Consider the following 18,312-nt stretch of genomic DNA (forward strand, 5'->3'; position numbering starts at 1 on the left):
GCAGCGTAGGGGACTCAATCCAGGCACTCATGGTTGCAGGCATCTCAAGTAGCAACCTAACTGCTGTGCCACCTGCCTGCCCCTAAAGCTATATATAAATGTATTTTATTTTACTCATTTATTTGAAAGGCAACAACACATAAGGAGAAACTGAGAGAGAGAGAGATCTTCTATTTGCTGGCTCACTCCCTAAATGGCTACAAAAGCCAAGGCTGGACCAAGCTGAAGCCAGGAAGCAGAAGTCCATCCTGGTCTCCCATCTAGGTAGCAGGGGCCCAACGACTTGGACCATCATCTGCTGCCTTCCCAGGCTCAGCAGGGAGCTGCACTGGAAGCAAACAATCAGAACTCGAAACACCACTCCAATATGGGATGCTGGTGTTGTCAGATAGTTTACATCGCCTCTAAAACTGTATTTTTAAAAACAGTAATAGCCTGCTGGCGCCGCGGCTCAATAGGCTAATCCTCTGCCTGTGGTGCCAGCACACCCGGTTCTAGTCCCGGTCGGGGTGCCAGATTCTGTCCCGGTTGCCCCTCTTCCAGGCCAGCTCTCTGCCATGGCCTGGGAAGGCAGTGGAGGATGGCCCAAGTCCTTGGGCCCTGCACCCCATGGGAGACCAGGAGAAGCACCTGGCTCCTGGCTTCAGATCAGTGTGGTGCGCTGGCTGCAGCGCGCCGGCCGTGGCAGCCATTGGAGGGTGGACGAACTGCAAAGGAAGACCATTCTCTCTGTCTCTCTCTCTCTCACTGTCCACTCTGCCTGTCAAAAAAAAAAAAAAAAAAAAGAAAGAAAGCAAGCAGTAATAGCTACCATTTATAAGATAACCATTGTACATTTGTGGTTGGCAATTCTGTCCTCATTGTACAAGGAAAGAAACACAGAGGAGGGGCTGGCACTGTGGCACAGCGGGTTACCACCCTGGCCTGAAGCGCCGGAATCCCATATAGGCGCCGGTTCAAGTCCCAGCTGCTCCACTTCCAATCCAGCTCTCCTCTATGGCCTGGGAAAGCAGTAGAAGATGGCCCAAGCCCTTGGCCTCCTGTACCCGTGTAGGAGACCAGGAAGAAGCTCCTGGCTTCGGATCGGCACAGCTCCAACCATTGTAGTCAATTGGGCAATGAACCATCGGATGGAAGACCTCTCTCTCTCTCTCTGTAACTCTTTCAAATAAATTAAAAAAAAAAAAAAAAAAGAAAGAAAGAAAGAAACACAGATGAGGCCATTTGGCTGGATCACAAAGCTAGCAAGAAGCAAACAGAGAAGAAACAAAATGTGAACCCAGATCTGCCTAATTCCAAAGCCCCAAGCTTAAATGTGACATTAAGCTAACCTGTGGCCTTAATCATGACAGCAACACTGGGAGGGGAGCAGGCACATGTACCCTATTTCACAGTCGGGAACACGGACACCCTAAATAGGTGACTTTGCCCACTTAGATGGCCGACCTCCCAGGCCAATGACCGGGTATGTTATCTGCAGCTACATTAAAGTAGGCTAGGATATATGCTATTGCTTTTCTAAAATAACAGTTCTTAAGCTTTAGTGTACATCAAAGCCACCCACAATTCTTGTGAGAAATCCAAGTTCCTGGCCAGCGCCGCAGCTCACTTGACTAATCCTCCGCCTGTGGCGCCAGCACCCCGGGTTCTAGTCCCGGTGGGGCGACAGTTCTGTCCCGGTTGCCCCTCTCCCAGTCCAGCTCTCTGCTGTGGCCTGGGAGGGCAGTGGAGGGTGGCCCAAGTGCTTGGGCCCTGCACCCGCAGCGTACCAGCCGTGGCGGCCATTTTGGGGGTGAACCAATGGAAAAAGGAAGACCTTTCTCTCTGTCTCTAACTCTGCCTGTCAAAAAAAAAAAGAAAAAGAAAAAAAGAAATATAAGTTCCTGGGCCCATCTTACAACTGAATTTTGGGCTCAAGAATCTATACTTGAACAAGTGATTTTATACAGGTGACACACGAGTTCTGTTTTAAAAACACTACAGCACAGAAAACTCCAGCTAAAGAGCGAAGCTCCGTCCACAGGGACACCGGAACTTAAGTTAGCCGTGACCCCAGCAACTGCCGGGTTAACTTCCTATTGTCTGTGCTGCCATTTAATTATAACCTGGTGACAGTCACTGACTTGGCTCTTGAGGAATCTGAGGTTCATTAGTCAGAAAAATTGACTGAGATGTCTAAATGTGTTTTTCACAGCAAATCATGGTACAGGAAGTTGCTGGCTCGTATCTGTAATTTCAAATCTCACAGACAAATCACAAAGGACGGCAATTTCAAAGGGCTCAGAAGTAGTAAGATTCTACTACAAAGGAGTTCAAAACTGGAAAGAGAAACAAACTTCATTTTACTGCGAGTTGGATTAAATGTACAAATGCAGACAACACCAAGCTGTGAGGGGTCACTGTGGCTGAGAGCAGTAAATGAACGCGTGAAAAGCAGTCGACACAGGACCTGATACAAAGACCTGCTCACCGAGTAGCACCCACAAATTACCACAGAAAACACAAGTCAAAATCCTAGGCCACCGCTTCAAGGCGGTCCTTCACAGTGCTAGCTAGCTCCCACGTTTACTTCTACTTCCGGTAACCACAAGTGATCCTCACTGGTGCAGGAGGAACGTGGTTCACAGGCGGGAACGTGCTGCTCCTAAGCTGGCTTTGTCTCAGCAGGGCCGCTCGTGGCCTGCTCCCAGCTGGTGGAGCTGTCTGCCGCGTGTTCAGAGGACCAGCGGCCGGCTCTGGCGCTGCAAACGCAGGCAGGAGCGCAGCACCGCCCCATTCTCACCACGCGGGCGCCTGCCCAGTCTCACCGTGACGGGTTAATCGGCTTGTTGGCTGGGCTGTAAGCAGAATGTAGGCAGACAGTCTCGCTTTGGAGACTACTCTTTCCACATGCTTTAAAGAAAGCAAAAATACGACTGTATTCTAAAATATATTAGAGCATGTTTGGAAATACACTTTTTTAGTTAAAATTCTACTGCTTAACCATATTTTATAATCCTCAGGAAAAACCCAGATCTTGGACTTCACATGAGATTTTCATCAGGAAAAACCTTCGTGTACAGGACCCAAGCTCACGACTCCTGACGCCCTCAAAAGCCTGCATGAGAGCTGCATCACAAGCTTTAGAATCAGTGTCTCGACTGGAATAGCTCCTTCTCTCTAAGCTCAAACACGCCTTGAGGGTTTACACTGAGTACAGGGTCCGAGGCAGGAAAGACAACTTAGCAAGGGCAATGACGATTACGTGTGCTCCAGGAGACGCAGAGACGTGGTCTGCTGGTCCACAGGGAGGGAGGAGCCGGCCTAGAGACGTGTGCACGTTAGACACACTCTACACCGAGGAAGACCGGCTGAGGACTTGCCAGATGAAACCAAGCATGCACTTACAGCCATGACAGCCTCTTTTCCATCTTGCAGAATCCCACTGCAGAAACCAGCATGCGGAAGTCGGAAGACAGTGACAGGTGAGTGGTTTCCATATCCTACTTTCTCATGCAGCACCCGGGTGGGTCTAATGTTATCTCCAGTGGCTGTGTGCCACAGTACAGTACCACAGATAATCCTATTCACCTGAGGGTGTCAGGACCTTCAACTCCACTCCCTACTCCAAAACCTGTGGCTCTGCCAGTCTTCTGTGGCTCAGTAAAGGCGCCACATAGGTGGCATCACTACCTCTTCCAACTGTCCCGCCCATGTCCAATCCGTCTCCTTTGCCATCACCCCAGTGCAAGCCATGACCTCCTTTCTCCTGGAGACAAGGAAGCAGCAACCTCCCCTGTAATTCGCTCACAACCACATCCCTGCCTCCTCACTGCACACCACCCTGCCTAGGTCCCCCTTTGTCAGACACAGGACAACTGGTCCTTGCTCAGGGCCTCTGCACTTGTTCCCTTTATGCCTGCACAGTCACTCACATCCTTGAGTGGTTTACTGCTTCTCTTAGGTCTCTGCTCAAAATGCCACCCTGGGAGCTCCATACAGCGCTGCACAGGGGCTGCTATGTACTACGTCTATAAAAGACACCACTTCTGTTGTTTTTTTACCCATTTATGGGGCTGACGCTGTGGTGTAGCAGATAAATCTGCCGCCTGCAGTGCCAGCATCCCATATGACTCCTGGCTGCTCTACTTCCGATCCAGCTCTCTGCTGTGGCCTGGGAAAGCAGTAGAAGATGGCCCAAGTGCTTGGGACGCCATGCCCATGTGGGAGACCCAGAGGAAGCTCCTGGCTCCTGGCTCCGGACTGGTGCAGCTCTGGCCGTTGCAGTCATCTGAGGAGTGAACCAGCAGATGGAAGACCCCTCTCTCTCTCTCTTTGCCTCTCCTTCTCTGTATCTCTTTCAAATAAATAAATTAATTTAAAAAAAAAAAGATTTACCCATTTATTTGAGAGGCAAAGTTACAGAGAGGAGGAGAGGCAGAAGGAAGTATCTTTCACCTCCTGGCTGACTCCCCATATGGCCACAATGGTCAGGGCAGGGCTAGACCAAAGCCAGGAGCGTGGAACTCCAGCCAGGACTCCTACATGGGTGCAGGGGATGAAGGACTTGGGTCATCTTCTGTTGCTTTCCCAGATGCATTAGCAGCGAGCTGGACTGGAAGCAGAGCAGCCAGGACTCAAATTAGTGTCTATATGGGATGCCAGCGTTGAGGCTGTGCCCTAATCCTCTGAGCCACAAGGCTGGCCCCAAAAGATACTTTATCATAAGGAACCCTGAATCAGGTTCAACTCTACAACTGGCCATCAGATCTGACCATAGGGAATAATTTTGATCTCAATAAGCATAGAAAGTAGGGATGCAGTAAAGGTCCATTTCAGTCTCTATCCTCAGCCAAAACCCAGTCTCCAGCTTTGGCCTGGGTTCTTATACAGTTTGAGGTTGAACAATCAACTGCTTATTCAGCAGCACTTCTGGCATTCTTGATCTTGGTATGAAATCAACGGCTGCATGATCATGTTGCTACCATTACACCTGTTTATAAAACATCAGTAGGGTGGACAAGAAATGTAATTGGAAGATTTAACAGTAAACGAACATTTGAATGTTCACTTTCAAATAAAGGCAAAATATTCTAGATGAAGCATTCAAGTTGAAATTCTGCCAGTTTAAGTGTAAAATGTTTACTTTTTATGAAAGCAAAAGCTTCTATTCATGACAAATGTTGATTTTTTTTATGTTCAAAAACAATTGAAAGGGCCGGCAGTTCATACAATGGTTAAAACGCCACTTAGGGGGCCAGCGCTGTGGCGTAGTGGGTAAAGCCACCGCCTGTACTGCCAGCATCCCATATGGGTGCCAGTTCAAGTCCTGGCTGCTCCACTTCCAATCCAGCTCTCTGCTATGGCCTGGGAAAGCAAGAAAAGGTGGCCCAAGTCCTTGGGCCCCTGCACCCACGTGGGAGACCCAGAAGAAGCTCCTGGCTTTGGATTGGCGCAGCTCCAGCCATTGCAGCCAATTGGGGAGCGAACCAGCAGATGGAAGACCTCTCTCTCTCTGCCTCTCTTTTTCTCTGCGTAACTCTTTCAAATAAATAAATAAATCTAAAAAAAAAAAAAAAAAAAAAAAAACACTCCACTTAGGATATTGCATCTGATATTAGAGTCTCTTGGTCCAAGTTCCAGCTCCGCTCCAGGCTCCAGCTTCCTGAGAATACAGACCCTGAAGGCAGCAGGTGACGGCTCAAGTACCTGGGTCTCCTCCAGCTCTGAGGGAGACCTGGACAGAGCTCCAGACTCTGGTTCTGACCTGGCCCCGCACAGGGCTACTGTGGGTATGTGGGATTGAAAAAACAAATACAAGATCTGCCTCTCTCTGCCTTTCAAATAAATTAAAAAAAAAAAAAAGGTAGGTTTTTTTTGTAAATTATGAACAAGAATATTAAGAGTAGTTTAGAAAGGTTTACACATAACAGTATATGTTCTGGGGCTGGCACCATGGCGCAGTTGGTTAATCCTCCACCTGTGGCACTGGCATCCCATATGGACACCAGTTCTAGTCCCAGCTGCTCCTCTTCTGATCCCACTCTCTGTTATGGCCTGGGAAAGCAGTAGAAGATGGCCCAAGTCCTTGGGCTCCTGCACCCACATGAGAGACCGGGAAAAAGCAACTGGCTCCTGGCTTTGGATCGGCGCAGCTCTGGCCATTACGGCCATTTGGGGAGTGAACCAACAGAAGGAAGACCTTTCTGTCTGTCTCTCCCTCTCACTGTCTGTAATTCTACCTCTCAAATAAATAAATAAAATCTTAAAAAAAAAAAAAGGAAAATATATGCTCTGAGCCAGTGTTTATAAAAGTTTAAGTAATTCAAGGCTATTTCAACAGAAATTAAATTATATCTTAATTCTAACTCCTACAGAATTGTCTTGTAGTATTTATTATAGATAAAATAATCTTTAAGAAGTGCATTTAATTTGTAGTCTTTGGATCTGGCTTTGTGGCTGGCAGGCTACGTGACTGCCTGCAATTCCAGCATCCCGTATGAGTGCCAGTTTGAGTCCCTGGCTTATCATCCAGCTTCCCTGCTGGTGCGCCTGGGAAGGCTACAGAAGATGATCCAGGTGCTTGGGTCCCTGCCACCCATGCAGGAGAATTAGATGGAGTTCCTGGTCCAGTCCTGGTCATTGCAGCCATTTGCAGAGTGAACCAGTGGATGAAGGATCTCTCTATATATACCCCACCCCTCTGTAACACTGCCTTTCAAATAAATAAGTACATCTTTGTTTAAAAAGAGTATAGTCTTTGATGAAAAAGTCAGGGCAGGGGATTTGGTGAGGCAGTTAAGATGCCGTTTGGGAGGCCGGTGCTGTGGCGTAGCGGGTAAAGCTGCCATCTGCAGTGCCGGCATCCCATATGGGCACAAGTTCGAGACCCAGCTACTCCGCTTCTGATCCAGATCTCTGCTATTGGCCTGGAAATCATCAGAAGATGGCCCAAGTGCTTGGGCCCCTGCCCCCGCATGGGAGACCTGGAAGAAGCTCCTGGCTCCTGGCTTCAGATCGGCACAGCTCTGGCCGTTGTGGCCAACTGGGGAGTGAACCAGTGGATGGAAGACCTCCCCCCGCCCCACCTCTCCTTCTCTCTCTGTGTAATTCTGACTTTCAAATAAATAATTTTTTTTTTTTTTTTGACAGGCAGAGTTAGACAGTGAGAGAGACAGAGAGAAAGGTCTTCCTTTTTCCGTTGGTTCACCCCCCAAGTGGCCACTACAGCCGGCGCATTGCGGCCAGCGCGCTGCACTGATCCGAAGGCAGGAGCCAGGTGCAGGGCCCAAGGACTTGGGCCATCCTCCACTGCACTCCCAGGCCACAGCAGAGAGCTGGACTGGAAGAGAAGCAACTGGGATGGAACCAGTGCCCCAACCGGGACTAGAACCTGGGGTGCCGGCACCGCAGGCGGATGATTAGCCAAGTGAGCCGCGGCGCCAGCCAATAAATAAATCTTAAAAAAAAAAAAAAAAAAGAGATGCCATTTGGGACGCTGGCATCTCATAACAGAGTACTTAAGTTCTAGTATTGGCTCTGCTTTCCATTTCAGCTTCCTGCTAACGCACACCCTGGGAGGTAGCAGGTAACAGCTCAAGTGCTTGGACTCCTGCCAGTTATGTGGATCTCTGGGCTCCTGGCTTCAGCCTGGCCCAGCCCTGGCTACTGCAGGCATTTGGGGAGTGAATCAGCAAGTGGTAAATCTGTCTCCCTTTCAAATAAAATGAAAATAAATTTAAAAAAATTTTTAAATCATTACTTATAGTTTAAAAAGAAACAGCCAATATTTAGGAATACTTCACAGGATAAAGTAAAAGTGTCAGCTATGTCACCTCAATTTCATTAAATCAAAAAAATTTTCATACAAAGCATCCATATCAGTCAACAACAACCATGAAAAAATCATCTTTGAGCTAAAGAGGCTAAAGTAAAAAGATATTAACAAAAAAACGAAATGCCCAAAAGCTAACCAAATTTCAAAATATACTTTACAAAAATTCTCTAAGACTACTTCTTGTAATTTTGAGTCTCAACAGGCCAAAGTTTTAATAAAGAGTTTGTCCAAAACGACTGCCATGGGTTGTCAGCAATTCTTAGCAGCTGATGACGAAGCTGAAGCCTGCCATGCTCGGAATCAGGATCAGGTTCTAAACACCTGGAAAGCCACCTTCTGGAAGCTGCCTCAGCTCTGCCTTGTCCAGAAAGGCCCAGTGTGCCAGCGGCCAAGGGCATCACACACGGAACACAGCAGGAACAGTTCTCACAAAGTACTAACATTCTCACAAAGTGCTTCTCCTATTAAAACTTCAGTTTTAAAATCTGACCACTGGGCCGGCGCCGCGGCTCACTAGGCTAATCCTCCGCCTAGCGGCGCCGGCATACCGGGTTCTAGTCCCGGTCGGGGCGCCGGATTCTGTCCCGGTTGCCCCTCTTCCAGGCCAGCTCTCTGCTGTGGCCCGGGAGGGCAGTGGAGGATGGCCCAGGTGCTTGGGCCCTGCACCCCATGGGAGACCAGGAAAAGCACCTGGCTCCTGGCTCCTGCCATCGGATCAGCGCGGTGCGCCGGCCGCAGCGCGCCGGCCGCGGCGGCCATTGGAGGGTGAACCAACGGCAAAGGAAGACCTTTCTCTCTGTCTCTCTCTCTCACTGTCCACTCTGCCTGTCAAAAAAAAAAAAAAAAAAAATCTGACCACTGGCCGGTGCCGCGGCTCACTAGGCTAATCCTCCGCCTAGCAGCGCCGGCACACCGGGTTCTAGTCCCGGTTGGGGCACCAGATTCTGTCCCGGTTGCCCCTCTTCCAGGCCAGCTCTCTGCTGTGGCCAGGGAGTGCAGTGGAGGATGGCCCAGGTGCTTGGGCCCTGCACCCCATGGGAGACCAGGAAAAGCACCTGGCTCCTGGCTCCTGCCATTGGATCAGCGCGGTGCACCGGCCACAGCGTGCCGGCCGCGGCGGCCATTGAAGGGTGAACCAACGGCAAAGGAAGACCTTTCTCTCTGTCTCTCTCTCTCACTGTCCACTCTGCCTGTCAAAAAAAAAAAAAAAAAAAAAAATCTGACCACTAAAGTATGATACAATCATAATCATGAAAAAATGGTTAAGTTCTGAGGTTTATTTTCATATCCCAAGGCTGACGTCTCTGATGGTGATATTCTGCTGGACCTCATCATCTGATCACTGGACCATAGTTCGACTGTACTCAACAGGCTTCTGAGAATGGGACAAGAAAGAAAGAATCTGAAGATGAAAAGTCAAACTGCTGGGCCAGCACTGTGGCGTGATGGGTTGAGCCTCCGCCTGCAGCACCAGCATCCCATATGGGCATCAATTTGAGTCCCAGCCGTTTTACTTCTGTTCCAGCTCTCTGCTGTGGCCTGGGAAAGCAGAAGAAGATGGTCCAACTGCTTGGGCCCCTGCACCCACGTGGAAGACCTGGAAGAAGCTTCTGGCTTCAGCCTGGCCCAGACCTCACTGTTGCGGCCATTGGAGAGTTAGCCAGCAAGTAGAAGACCTCTCTCTCTCTGTCTCTCCCTCTCCCTGTAACTCTGCCTCTCAAATAAATAAATAAATCCTAAAAAAAATAAAATAAAATGAATAAAGCTTTGTTGTTGTAAGAGAATCATACAGTCTACATCTGTAGTCAGTGCCTACTTAGGAACCAACATGGCTTTAGAGCAAACATCTTGACCTTGTCTCACAATCCCCTCTGAACCACGAAATGAATCGCATTAGCTGCCCTGGACAGACAGCAGGTCAAACTGTCTGTCCCTACACAACTACACGCTGCTGCACCCGGCACTCTTGCTTGTAAACTTGAAATCACAGTCCGGGGTGAGTTCAGTCCCCAAGACCACATTCAGATCCGCAGGAATGCCACAGCCTCAGCATTCACAGAACACACGTGCTGGGGCTCAGGAACCCTCTGACTCCTGAAAGCCGCCATGACTAAGCCCACACCTGAGACAAGTGATAGACACAGCCACATTAATCTGTGAATACTTACTCACTGGCTCAGGGGATCTCGGCCCAGAATGCACAGGAGAATCACCTGAGAGTTTAAAACCCTGAAGCCCAGGCCCAGTGTCATGCAGGTCGGTCCAGACATCACACCTGGCTTGTTTTTATAAAGGCAAGTGGAGCTCTAAGGCACGGCCAGGGTTAAAAACCTCTGCTCTAGCTGACTGACGCGCTCCAGCACACCGGCTTCAAGATAATTTAATGATCAAAACCAAAGTTTGCTGCCAGGTAGAATGACTTGCGTCACAGGCCCACCAAACACCAGCTAATGACCTTTGGAAAGTTCCCTAACATCTCTGAGCCCGAGAACCTGTACAATGGAGCCACACAGCAAGTGAGGCCTATAACACACGCAGTACAGTGCCTGGCACCAAGTAATGCACAAATCAACAGCGATTTGACTGTTTCAAGCCACAGATGGCCCCGTTCCTGGCAGGTAACTAAAACCATAAACGTTACATCCCTGAATGCAAAGAGGCACGTTGAGCACAAACACGGAGAAGAGGGACGACCCCCTGCGTCCCCCTCGGTCCCCCAGACCGAGCTGCGCCTTACCTGCCCTGTGGACCACCGGTGCTTCAGTTCCCAGCGCTGCCAACTTGTTGTCTCTCATGGCCGCTGCGGAGACAGAAAGCACACGCATGTAGGTAACAGTCCCCCAGCAGGCAGAACCCGAGGCCGTCAGGAGGGCTCATCTGGCACAAACCGCTTCCGGCCAGCCGCTGACAGGTGCTATGTGGCTTCCACCACCAGCACACGCCTCTCTGTCTACGTGTCTGATCAGCCGACCGCTGGAGAATGCCTAGATTGTGCTAAGCGTGCAATCACTGTCTCAGGGCTGTCAGCAAATGGATGGGAAGGGCTCTAGATCCAGAGTTCCAAGCTCTGCCACTTACGAGGTGTGTCGCTTTGGGGTGCTTAACTAAGTCTCTGACGTCTAACTCAAATAAAAGATGGCGTCAGCCTCGGAAGGCTGTGGAAGACTGAGTGAGACGCACCGTGTGGGCTGCAGGCACTGCCCCAGGCACTCAGTGGGCCTGCAGCACCTCCTCACCTGCCACAGGCCCCTCCCCTCCTTGATGGCTTTTAGTTTCTCAAGCCGGTCACATCAGAGTGCTTCCCAGGGGGCCCGCACGTGCTGCCCCTGTGCCTGACAGACTCCACTTATCCTTAAAGCCCCAGCGCACTCACTCACTCACTCCACCAGACGCCTTCCTGGGCCTCCTCTGCCCTCCAGCGCCCGGCGGCCGACAGGGGCTGTCCCGTCACACACTCTGAGCAGCCTGTGTTTCTTTGTGTCATCCACCACACCCCAATTCAATACGCGTTGTCAACAGAGACGGCAGCTTACCCAGTGCTGTGCCCTAGACTTCCTAAAGTGCACGGAGCCTGATTCTGCCTCCACAATCAGCACACACAGCACAACCCACAGCTGACCTTCCACAGGAAAGCGTGAAACACCTGAAACAGCTGTTCCCCTGCTTCCTCTCGTTACTCTGTCCAAATCACCTCACAGCAAACATCCATGCTAAGTGTGGATATACAGAACACATTCCAGCTTGCTTCTAAAACACGTGCCCGTTGGCTATATTTAGGTATGACTTGATCACCAGACGGTAAACTCCATGAGGACAGGACCACTTGCTTGGGCTAACTCTTGGCACCTGGTGAACACACCCTGTTCAGGCCAGCTAGGAGTTCCTCAGCTGCTTTGGTAGCCACGCAAGGGCTGAACACAGAGTGTGAAAACTCAGCCTTCCGCATCTGGTTACACGGAGCACAGAGAAGCCTGGGAACAAGCCCCTGAACACAGTCCTGGTCAAAACCACGCGGCGGATCGGGCAACTCTAACATTAGAATCCCTTGCTCAGAGCGGACAGCATTTCCTCGTGCAGAGTCCGGGCGTCCCCTCCAATGGCCCTGGGTGGCCCCCGCACTGTGTGGCTGTGCTGCCGGCAGACTGGCCCTGCAGAGAGGCCATCGGGACCTCACAGGCTCGGCCACCCTCCCTCCACGTCAGAAAGCAGGCACCTCTAATCTTCAGAATCTTAATTCCAATGGCTAATACAGTGAGTCAGATAGACTTCCTCTTGCAGTTAATCCCACGGATCTTTTACCTGAATATAATATCTAAAGTCAAGGTAAAATCAGGAGATATATAAAGATGAGGTCTGTTGTCTGCCCAGTCCAGACCACTGCCCAACCAAAGGAAATCAGTGTTTTTTGGTAAACGCTGAGACTGTAAACTTATCACATAAAAAAGGTAACTAAATCAGCACCAATGTCATGTGGCCTTGAGGAAGGGTAGCTACGATTCCTTACACTGAAACCCCGCCCTGTCAGAGCACCACCAGGGAGATCACGGAGGTCCCTGGGGGGAACACGATGCGTATGCCTCCTGATGGAAGGGAGGAGCGTGGACAAAAACACCCTGCAGAACCCAGCAACAGCACCAACCCAACTGTCCATCTTCCGAAGTCAAGGGGCGGTGTAGCAGGTTAAGCCTCTGCCTGCGACGCCGGCATCCCATATGGGCACCAGTTCAAGTCCCGGCTGCTCCACTTCCAACCCGGCTCCCTGCCGTGGCCTGGGACAGCAGTAGAAGATGGCTTAAGTGCTTGGGCTCCTGTACCCACGTGGGAGACCCAGGAGGAGCTCCGGGCTCCTGGCTCAACCCTGGCCATTGCAGCTTTTTGGGGAGGTGAACCAGCAAATGGAAGTGGGCAGGCTCTCCCAGACCTAGTTTTCCGTGAGAGGGGTTCTTACCCGAGGGCAGGGTTCTCGCCTACAGAGGAGAAAGGCTCTGTGCTTCACTATTCTGAAGGTAACAGAAGCAGCACAGGTCAATCTGCTTCCACTGACTTCCATCTGAATTGACTCCATCCTCGAGGTGTTCACAGACCCAGGGCTTTGATGCCAGGGGCTCCACGGCTCCATGGGAGATGTGGGCCAAGGCCAGAGGTGGCTGTCACAGCAGGACCTTCCGCCATCTTTTCACGCATCTCGGACCTAGGCAAGGCGCCTTGTGAGCTGAGAGAGGGCAGGTGGCAGGTACCTAAAAATGCCTTTGTAAAGTATTTTATATGAAAGTGGTTGAATACTCAGACTTTTAAGAAGCCAGTGTTATTCTGTATGGCCTGCAAAGTCACCCCTGGAACACCTCACAACTAGGAAATAGCTAAATTCACATCAAATTGCCTAAGCTAACTTTGTAAGTGAAAGCAGACGTTGCTTCACTACATCTTGGGTTTAAGAGTTTTGTTGTTGTTGTTGTTCCAGAGGCAGAGGGACAGAAGACAGAGAGCTCCTCCCCAAATGCCCAGAACAGCCAAGATGGAGCCAAGCCAAAGCCAGGAGCCAGGGACTCGACCTCATCCTCTCATATGGACGGCAAGGACCCAATTACCTGAGCTGTCACTTGTCTCTCAGAGTCTGCACTAGCAGGAGGCTGGAATTGGGAGCCAGAGCTGAGAATCCAACCTATGCACTCCAACAGGCAATGCACACATCTTAAGCAGCAGCCACAAACTGCAGAACATCTGAACTACACCTGTAACTTGTCTCTCTACGTTCACATTTCCATCAACAAAAATCCAGAGACATCGAAGACATGGGTCCAGGTGCGGATGGACAACTTCATTATCAGGGGCAGTCCAGACAGAGGGGGCACATTAGAATGCCGGTTAGTGCTCAGCTCCGGCTCAGACACTGCCAGGTGACTTCCGAGTAATATCCTGTCCAGGGAACCACGGTGCCTCCAGCACAAATACATCTAAAAAGAGTTAAAAAAAAAATTCACCAGGGCTGGCGCTGTGGTGCAGCAGGTTAAAAGCCCTGGCTTGAAGCACCAGCATCCCATGTGGGCACTGGTTCTAGTCCCGGCTGCTCCTCTTCCGATCCAGCTCCCTGCTGTGGCCTGGGAAAGCAGTGGAAGATGGCCCACGTCCTTGGGCCCCTGCACCCGCGAGGGAGACCCGGAAGAAGCTCCTGGCTCCTGATCAGCACAGCTCTGGCCATTGCAGCCTATTGGTGAGTGAACCAGCAGATGGAAGACCTCTCTGTCTCTATATCTTTCTGTAACTCTTTCAAATAAATAAATATTTTTTAAAATGCACCTAAAAAGATACTTGCTCCAATTCTCTATCAATGCATGGAAGAAAGAAGGAAAAAAATGCTACTGCACTTGTTACAACAGCTGACAGCCAAACCTGCCAAAATACGTAGGCACGTGTGAGTGAAACGGTCTCAGCAGTTGAAGTTCCTCTCAAGTTCGTAGCAACAGGAAGGAGGGTCCCAAATTACCAGTGATGCGCCACTCAAAATCCCTGCCGTGAGGGGCTGTGATGGACAGTGCACTAAAGCTCACGCGCTACCCCAAAGGTGAAGGAAGCTCTGGCAGCCTGCCCAGAGGGCGAGAGCTTGGTTCCGGTCAGGCCCACCTCCTCTACAAAAACTGATGCTTGTGTTCTTTCTATCAGCAAACAAAATTATTCACCAAGGAAACACAGGCCAAAAAGACACCAAAGTCACCACACAGGGCTTCCCCTAGAAGTCGTCTGAAATCCCTTTGGATCTCAAGAGCACAGGACCAAAGCAAAAATATTCTAGGGAAGACAGAGGGTCGACGGCCGAGGGCAGCGGTTCTCCAAATGAGCTCCTCCCACCACCAGGGCCGGCATCACCTGGGGATTTGTCAGAAAGGCAAATTGCCGGGCGTTGCCAGATCTCCGAATTCAGAAAGTTTGGGGGTGGCGCATTCACGGCGATCCTGATGCCCACCAAAGGATAACCACCACGGGCGAACCAGCAAAGAGCAGGATGAAGGCAGCAGACACCCATTCACTCCAAGTATAAGGCAAAAACAAACCCTGCAGCAGCCTGGGAGAACAGCCCGTGGAGCCCTGCCAGGGGCTGAGGGTACCAGCAGGGCTGACTGGCACGCCTCACGAGCACTCGGCAGGCCACAGGCCTACGCTCTCTACTTCTCCTTTTTCCACATTGCACCTAAGGTTGGATCCCCAGTGAACTGTGAAGAATCTCAACAAAATGATCTGCAGCACAAACAATGCATAAGCCCACCTCTCAAAGACTGAGGCTTTTCCTACCTATTGGTAGGAAAAAAGAGATTATTAAAAAATATTTATTTATTTATTTGAAAGGCAGAGAGGAGAGGGAGCAAGAACGTAAGGGGCAGAGGAAGGGGCATTTGGTCACAGCTTCCTGCGGATTCTCAGAGGGACGCTGAGGCCTCCCCTGCCCTGTGAGTTAGTGTAGGAGGTCAGCAGCTCAGACGGCTTCCCACAGTGGAAGACGAAACATCTGGAGTCAACCAAACAGGGTTCATATGAATAAAGGGACCTTCGGCAACTCACTTCAAGTCCTAACCCCGAACTTCTTGCCTCGAAGGCTGCGGGAAGAGTTAAGATCAGACCCGTAAAATACTTAGCATGGTGCCTGCACACAAGTACCCAATAAATATAAACTTGATTGTAACAATATTAACAAAATGTATTTCTGGGTACACAACCCTTAGCAGTTGCAGTGGAACAGCTGGTATTTGCAACACAGATAAAATCACTCTAGTTTAAAATGGACACACATCTAGTTTGTTGCTGGGCTCTGAGAACTACTCAAGGCATCCCAGGTCGTCATGAATGCGGATGCTAAGGGCACCACACCCACTCCTCCTGTCCCTCCCCACTGTGACTTCCATCACATCAGCAACACAAGGACAACACTGTCCCTTGTCACTCAAACATTTACGGCTTCTACTGTCATTTTATTTACTTCAGAAAATGACCAATCAGGGCCGTCACTGTGGTGGCTGCTTGCTGCGAGGGTCCCCGGCTCAGGTCCCCTGCTCTGCTTCTGATCCAGCTCCCTGCTAGTGTGCCTGGGAAAGCCATGGATGATGGCCCACACATGGAGACCCGAATGGAGTTCCAGGCTCCTGGGTTTGGCCTGGCCAGCCCTGAGTGCTCTGGCCGTTTGGGGAGTAAACCAGAGGATGGAAGATCTTTTTCTCTGTCACACCACCGTTCAAATGAATAAATCATCTATGAAATGTGTCCTCATTAAGTAAATGGTTTCTTTGTGGGAAAAATAAAAAGAAGAGAAAGTGGCCTATGAGTTGTAGGCCAGTAACCACCACAATGTTTTGGATTACAGCTGAGTTAAGACACTTTGTCATTAGATGTCCATGGGAATCCTATCAGCCTTAACAAGCAGGCTTCTGTTACCTTTTGCTACTTCCCAATAAGTAACAAAAGTTACAACTGCAGAGGGAAGGACAAGAAGAAACCGACAAATCCTGAGATTTCATATGAAATGAATTTTATTCTCTATTAAAATAGATATTAAATCACTAACTTTAGCTACTATAAACTTAAAAGTCCAAACAATCTTAGATTGCTGAGGAGAGACCTACTTCAGACCAGCTGAAATAAGAAAGATAAATGAGCACTTCATGTACACCAAATCGTATTAAATAGTCACCACTGATCATCTGAGGTCAGTAAAAACTCAGCGTTTGTGAATGTTAGAAGAGATGAACATATTTACACTGACTGGAGATTGCACAACATATACATGAACCAAAACATCACATAGTATCCCATAAATATGTATAATTTTATGTCAATTTTGAAAAGATATAAATTTTAAATGAAACAATTTTAAAAAATAAAGTAATAAAAAAATTCAATGTAGAGTATCTATTACCTGTTTGTATGTGTGTGTGTGCATTTAAACCAGCTACAGATTTGAATACAATTAAGTACTCTTTTAGGCCTACCACTATTTAAATAACAAAAAAGCAGACAGCTAATGCAAATAAAACTAAAGTTTCAAGGAGAGATTTACAACACGTGGAATTTATAGGGAATTACCTTTTAAAAAATACTAAGCCATGAAGGATAAACGGGTTTTCAGAACAAGCTAAAAGCCACCGATCTGATTGGCTGCCTCAGCGCCAGGAGTACCCTGGTCAATCGATTCTGCCAGAACCTTTAACTGGGAGGATGTAGTCACAGAAGTGTGGACTTGGGAGCAGGCACCAAGTCACAGCCGGGCTCTCCAGCTTCGCAGCAGCAGCTGAGGCTGGGACCCGAGGAGACTGGGTGAAGGCAAAGCCTGTGGCTCTTCAGGGAAGCATGCAACGGTGGATGTGTCGCTGTGTCGGTCGGCAGCACCCAAAGACCCTGTCAACCCCAGGAGAAGCTGGGAGCCTCCCTGGAAAGACGGCAGAGCTCTCGGGTCCAGTGAGCTCCAGCGGAGATCCCAACTCTCCACCTAAGAAACGCCTCCACGCTCAGTGCTAAGTTAAAAGGAACGGCCACGTGCACACTTTGTCAACCTCAGGGGCAATCAGACCATTTCCAAAGCCAACACCCACGTAGGGTGGTCCTCCCAGACCCCGCGTGTGGGCCTCCCTACTGTGGGGCCGAGCAGCTGTGCGTGGAGGTTCTGTAACCACCACAGCTTCTGGGATTTCATCACTCTGCAAACACCACACACACAGGTGCATATTGGGTTTTCCCTCGTGGGACTGCTCGCTGTTAGCTCACAAATGAAACCAGGCACACACAGAAGCAGGAACTCGGGAGGAACGGTGCCCCTGAGCCCAGGGTTCGAGCGCTCCACCTCTGCACAGGCAAGCTCGGAGGCTAGGGCCTCAGGAAGGCACCAAGTGTTTATGACCCCAGGAAAAGCAGGAAGCGAAGAGAGCTGGCACCACCCGCCCTTCCAGGCAAGTGACGTCACTGGTTGGGATAAGACATTAACTTTAGCAGGAGGGTGTTTTTCCACGTGCACCTCCTGTAAATACCCCTCCGGCTTCCACCGAGTGGTCAGAGAGGGACCCTGGCCCCCAGGGCGACAGCAGACACCAGGAGCCTCACCTGCAAGACCGAGAGAGGTGCACTTCCCTGCAAAACCCTCAATCAGCCTCCGCATTTGCATATTCCAGGTTAGCTCAGGAATGCTCTGCAAATCAAAGGCTGCAGAGACTGGGTGTTCTGAGGCTCCCAGAGATCTACAGCCCGCCGAACCCCGAGCAGCCAAGCGGGTCCCAGCCCTGTAAATCAGCGTATCTCCCAGAGCATTACTCTATTTGCGTGCTTCTGCAGCTTACTCTGGGCGAAGTCAAGTGCTATTTCTACGCGTTCTATTAAAAAAAAAAAAAACCAAGTGACGACGGTAGGGCTTCGCTCTGCAGCAAACTCATCATTTTATCAAACTCCTGACTACTTCGCCGGCTAGCAAGTTTGCCCGCGCAGCGTTGCCCTCCCCAGAAAGGCTGAGGCACGCTCAGCCA

General features: G+C 50.0%; 1 protein-coding gene across 6 annotated transcripts in view; it reads right to left on the reverse strand.

Moving 5' to 3' along the window:
- TSC1 (TSC complex subunit 1) overlaps nucleotides 1–18,312 on the reverse strand; it is a 64,329-nt gene that overhangs the window by 44,964 nt on the left and 1,053 nt on the right. For all 6 annotated transcript variants that reach the window (XM_070058378.1, XM_070058370.1, XM_070058360.1 and 3 more), the window contains exon 2: nucleotides 10,554–10,616. The gene's annotated coding sequence lies outside the window, so the exon portion shown is untranslated. The remainder of the gene's footprint in view (nucleotides 1–10,553; nucleotides 10,617–18,312) is intronic.

This window comes from Oryctolagus cuniculus, chromosome 1 (genome assembly GCF_964237555.1).
Source record: "Oryctolagus cuniculus chromosome 1, mOryCun1.1, whole genome shotgun sequence".
NCBI lineage: Eukaryota > Metazoa > Chordata > Mammalia > Lagomorpha > Leporidae > Oryctolagus > Oryctolagus cuniculus.